This window comes from Rhipicephalus microplus, chromosome 2 (assembly GCF_043290135.1).
Source record: "Rhipicephalus microplus isolate Deutch F79 chromosome 2, USDA_Rmic, whole genome shotgun sequence".
In the NCBI taxonomy this organism is placed as follows: domain Eukaryota; kingdom Metazoa; phylum Arthropoda; class Arachnida; order Ixodida; family Ixodidae; genus Rhipicephalus; species Rhipicephalus microplus.
The window spans coordinates 158,441,839-158,447,455 of NC_134701.1; the positions used below are offsets into that span (position 1 = coordinate 158,441,839).

Genomic DNA, 5,617 nt, shown 5'->3' on the forward strand with positions numbered 1-5,617 from the left:
TTATAGGTTCTGATTTTTTCGCACCTTTAAATAAGTTCCTTACGCCACCCGAGTCCCTATTTGTGCGTGTCGCTAGTGGAGCAACTCCGGCTGTGCTCCGAATGTGCTCTGCATGTGCGAGATTCGCCGACTACCAGACGTCTATTCTATTTCATGTTCTCACTCATTGTCCTCATGACGTCAACCTCGGACTCGATTTCTTGTCCGACCACTCTGCTGCAATTGACTGCTCTGCAAGCGTCGTGCAACTTGACTTGCCTACAGCCGCCGACGCGTCGTAGATGGCTCAGAACAAGCTTTCGTGTGCCGAGTTTGTTCGCCTCCCACCACAAGCCCTAACTTTTGTCACTGTTGAACCATATTCCAGTGTGCTGAATGAGGATTACGCCGTCTTTCCGTCGCCCGGTGTTTTACCGGCCCACATCGTCTCCTCTCCGTACACCGTCTTAACTGTTACAGCGAACAGGGTGTGCCTTTTTCTTCTGAACGAGGGACAGAAACCTGAAGTCCTACCACGAGGCATTGTTATCGCCACTCTGTCACCATCGAACGAGTGCATGATCTCATCGGTGTCGCCTAAACTCTCCGCAGTCGTTTCCCAAAGCCACATAGTGCTGACGCAGCCATATATTCTACACTGCACAACAACGTAACCAAAGTGATTGCCACAGAGCTGTCGCCGTCTGAAGTCAAAAACCTCAGTGATATCCTTACGATCTACTCAGACATATTTGACTTGGACGTTGGGCCCTCAGGTCAAACCTCGCAAGTCAATCAATACATAAATACCTTTAATGCATCTCCAATTCACAAGTATTTCTACCGATGTCACCACCAGAGCGCCTAGTTATCCAACAGAACGATATGCTCACAAAAGGCATCCGTGAGACTTTCTCGGGTAAGTGGGTGTCCCCTGTGGTCTTAGTTAAAAATAAAGACAATACCTGGCGATTCTGTGTGGACTATTGGCACTTAAACATGGTCGCCAAAACGGAGGTCTACCCGATTCCTCGTATCGATGATGTCCTGGACTGCATTTATGATGCAAACTACTTTTCTTCAATATAACTGCACTATGGCCACAGGAAACTCTTCGTATATGACTTTGACTGCGAGTATACCACCTTCGTAACGCCTGACGATCTCTAACCAATTCATACTCAAGCCTTTCAGCTTGAGCGATGCACCGGCCACATTCGAGCGGTTGATGGACGAACTTTTGCACAGTTTTTAATGATATATCGGTCCTTGTTATATGGACGACATCATTGTGTTTGCCCCAGCTTGTGAATCTCACCTCGAGTGACTTTCATGCATTCTTTCAGCGTTTCGTGTGGCGGACTAAAACTTAATTCTTCGAAATGTCACTTTGGGCATCGCCAAGTTGCTATGCCATGGCATCTAGTTGACGTATCTGGCACCCACCCTGATGCCGACAGAGTTCCCGCTGTCCTCCAATTTGTCTAACAAACTTGTACCATGGGCATTCGACGTGATGTGGACATTTCCCAAGATTCATAAGAAACTTCGCAGAGATTACACACCCCTTCCCTAATCCCCTAAGGAAAGATGTGCCGTTTGAGTAGGGTTCTCATCAAGCCACGGATTTTTGCCACCTTGTAACACTTTTGGCAATACCACCCATTCTCATCCATTTCGACCCGTTTACTACAACTGAGGTCCGCAATGATGCTGGTCGATACGGTATTGGCACGTTGTTAGTCCAGCGTCAATACGGTCATGATCGATTTCTTGAATATGCCGGTCGGCTTCTTTCTCCTGCCGAACACAAATACTCCATTACTGAGCACAAGTGTCTGACACTCGTATGGACCGTTGGTAAGTTGCGCCCCTATTAATTGGCCGAGGATTAACTGTTACCACAAACCATCACACTCTACGCTGGCTTCCAGCCCTCAAGGATCCTTATTCGTGGGGCTCTGCGTCTCCAGGAATACACGTACGCTGTGGTTTGCAAGTCCAGCCGTTTACACCAAGAAGCCGACTCCCTCTATCGGTACCCAATTGACACTCCCGATCTCATAACGGTTGATTTGTCTATCAATTTCTCCACTCTCTGCTTTCGGTAAAATAGGTGGTGAGTACTGGCGTGACGCGTCCCTACAAAAGTTATTCAACCGCCTGAATACTGGATCAAATGAGAGTTTGCTTCGACGTCGTCATTGACGGTACCTTATATCGCAGGAACATACACACCGTGGGACAGGAACTACTCGTAGCACCCACTGATGCACACTCAACCATACTTCAGCAACTACATGATGTCCCAACAGCCGTCCACCTTGGTGCTGCAGAACGTACGACCGTCTCCACCAAAGCTTTTTCTGGCCCGGCCTCTGCCGTTCCGTACAAGGTTACGTTGCTTCTCACCAATCGCGCCAACGCCGCGAAATACCAGCTGCACACACTGCCGGGCTCCTTCAACTGATCGACATACCTGCTGATCTTTCTTTCGTGTCCGCCTCGACCTACTGGGCCCTTTTCTCTCTTTCTGACAGTGGTAACAGGTGGGTCGTCATCGCTGCAGATTGTCCCACCCGTTTTGTCATTACGAGGCCTCTCCCGAGCAGCTGCGCTACAGACGTCGCCGACTTTTTGATACAAGATGTCATCTTACAACACGGCGCTCCTCGTCAACTTCTCACGGACCACGGTCACTAGTTTTTATCTAAGGTAATTGATGATCTACGTCGTTCTTGTGCAACCAAGCACTAGCTTACGTCGGCCTATCGTTCCTAAACAAACGGCCTCACAGAACCTTTAAATCGCACGCTCATTGACATGCTCACCATGTATGTCTCGACTAATCATCGTGAATAGATTATTGCGCTATATACCCTTTGTCAATTTCGCTTAGAATAGCTTGCGCAACGACACTGCTGCATATTCTGCAGTTTACCTTTTGTATGGAAGAGAACTGACCTTGCCGTTCGACACGCTTCTAGCAAAGCGTGCCCACCTGTCCATCCACGGCATATGCTAGCCACACAATCAGCACAGCCCAATTGGCCGTCAGATTGCCCATCGGTACCTTTCGTACACGCAGCTCCGTCAGAAACCTAGTCTTGACAGTCTTTACCAGATGGCCCACTTTAATCCGAGTCACCTAGTTTTTCAGTGGCCTCTGTCTCGGCGTGTAGGCCTGGCCTAGAAGCTTCTGTCAAAGCACTCCGGGTCCTCTCATGTGCTGCGGCAGGTGACTGATGTTACCTACGATAAAGATCCTCTAAACCCTTCAGTGCTCTCCTCATCTTCACACATCGTCCACGTCGCTCGCCTTAAGCTGTACCTTTTGTCCAACACTTACTAAGAAGTGCCGCGTCGGCGCTTTTGCCGTTGGAGGTCAATGTTGCGGTGTTGGCGCTAAGACAATGCTGTGGTCTGCGAAGAAGAGGATGACGACATGTTGGTGATCGAAAAATGCAACAGTCGCCATCTTGATTTATGAACTATTTTCATACCGTAAAGTGGTAAGTAAATATATGGGCAACATTATATGCGCAAGCAAAATTTAAAAATTTCAGAATGGGTTAGAACTCACAAATACCCCCCACCCTCCCTTGGGCTATGTCACTGAAGCCCATATATGTGAAATCAAAAAGTATCTCACTTGAAAGGTTCGAGTTGCCTATGTTACGCCTTCTTTCGTAGCATGAAGCATTGCTGAGGAGAAACAAAGAAAAGGAAGAAATGCGGAGTGATAGCAATTTTATGATGACAACGAATTGTCATATTCAGATAATGTTTTACTGAAAATTCCAATTTTACGTTGTGACAGCTTGAAGAAATTGGCAGTATGCCCCACAATACATAGTTTCTAGACACTCTAGGCCACAATTCGCGTGTGCTGCAGCACACGCCTATGGTGTTCATCTAGGGTAGCCCCTTCTGTTCCTATAGTGAGCACACCGGTGTGTCTCAACTATTGAGTGTGTGTGTGGGGGGGGGGGGGGGGGCATACGCACACGTAAATGAATTACTGGTTGCACCACTGGCCGTGTGTGAGATATTATTTTTTTCATTACAAACAGAAAATACCGCTGCGATTCACCAGTCTTCCATGTCATTTATAATTATGATATGGCCGTTTCTAAACCTTAGTCGCATGAGCCCCAGTCAAGGTTTTTCGCAATCAAACGTAATTCCAGTTTTCTTGTCATGGTCGAGAACGATATCACGTACTTCATAAAAAACGTTATCTTTCTTTTTTTTCAACAACCACGAAGGGGCAAGCCAGCTTTAGCATTGTCTTTTCTCTCTTTTATTCTTATTTGTCTTAGCACTTTCTTCCGTTAAGAGAAGTAAGTACCCTCTATCGCAAACGTGTGTCTTCGTAATGATAGGTTATAATGGCGATTATATAGACACCACAGATTCCTACGTTGGTTCCTGGCCGAAACATTAAGAACACAGTTGCATGATGTGCATGCTCTTTTCATGACCTGACGTCTATTTACCACTAGCATACATGTCTAGCTGCAGCTGTGGAGCTATTTCGATTCACGCCACACTAGGCCTGTGGGGGCAGCAAATATCTTGCGCGGGCGAATATTCTTTCATTCGTGGAAAGTTGATCGCAACTCAGGCAACCGCTACATGTCTGTGGGTGTCCTCATAGTACTCGAAATTATTTGACTGCTGACTTCAGCCAGTAGTCACTCCTGGTTAATCAATAACTCACTAACTGCCAAGATTGATAACTTCTAGTGAAACGTAATATGAGGGAAAAGTTTTATATAGCAATTATCGATTCAAATGTTGGGAAGGCGAAAAAGCGTGTTCCCTGTGGTAATGGGCAACTGCGAATAACGTAGTAAGTGAACCCCGCAATCAAAGTACATGCATCTAACATTTATTAACAGTGTGGCTAGTAAGCTTACCAAACATCATATTCTGCCAAATATTGTTTTCATTGGGCTTCGTTGCGGATTTCTATCTTTCCTACCACTGGCTACGAACAGATGTTGCTTCATTGCACTAAGATAAATAATAAAACCCTTCAACGCAATCAAGAATAAATATATCCTGGAAGCGGTGGGATTCGAACCCACGCCCCCGAAGAGACTGGTGCCTAAAACCAGCGCCTTAGACCACTCGGCCACGCTACCATCACGTCGTGCTGCACGGCTGCTTCTATTGTGACTCCGGGGCGCTTCGCGGAAAATGTATACAATGCCTTCGAAAACAGGCGCTCTGTTGGTTTTCTGATAAGGCGTCGTTGGACACGTTTTTGATATGGACATTAAAGCGAAAAGCAGTTGACAGCTTCAAATTCTCGTAAATAGATGTGCATGCAATCAAAAAGCATGATGCTTGCGAGGATTTCATTGACGTTACGTCATATCTCGTAGCATGAAAGAGGGAAGGAGATAGAAACAGAAGAAAAAATGGGGAAGAGACGGGTCTTTTATGATGGCAAAAACATGGCTCTTCTCGATAACATCTTGTTTGATAGGGACAGAAAAACAAGTATAATAAATTTAGGAACAGCCATGCTTTTATACGTTATGAACATTCAAAATAGCTCTAAAACCTTCCCTTGTAAGTTTTCATGGCTAGGTGTCTATACAGGCGTGATCAAAAGCCCCCGGAGCTC

At 46.3% G+C, this 5,617-nt stretch overlaps 1 non-coding gene across 1 annotated transcript; it reads right to left on the reverse strand.

Annotated features, from left to right (window-relative positions):
* Positions 1 to 5,047: 5,047 nt before the first annotated feature.
* Positions 5,048 to 5,129, reverse strand: TRNAL-UAG (transfer RNA leucine (anticodon UAG)). The gene has a single exon. It is a non-coding gene; the product is annotated as a tRNA-Leu (tRNA).
* Positions 5,130 to 5,617: the final 488 nt, after the last annotated feature.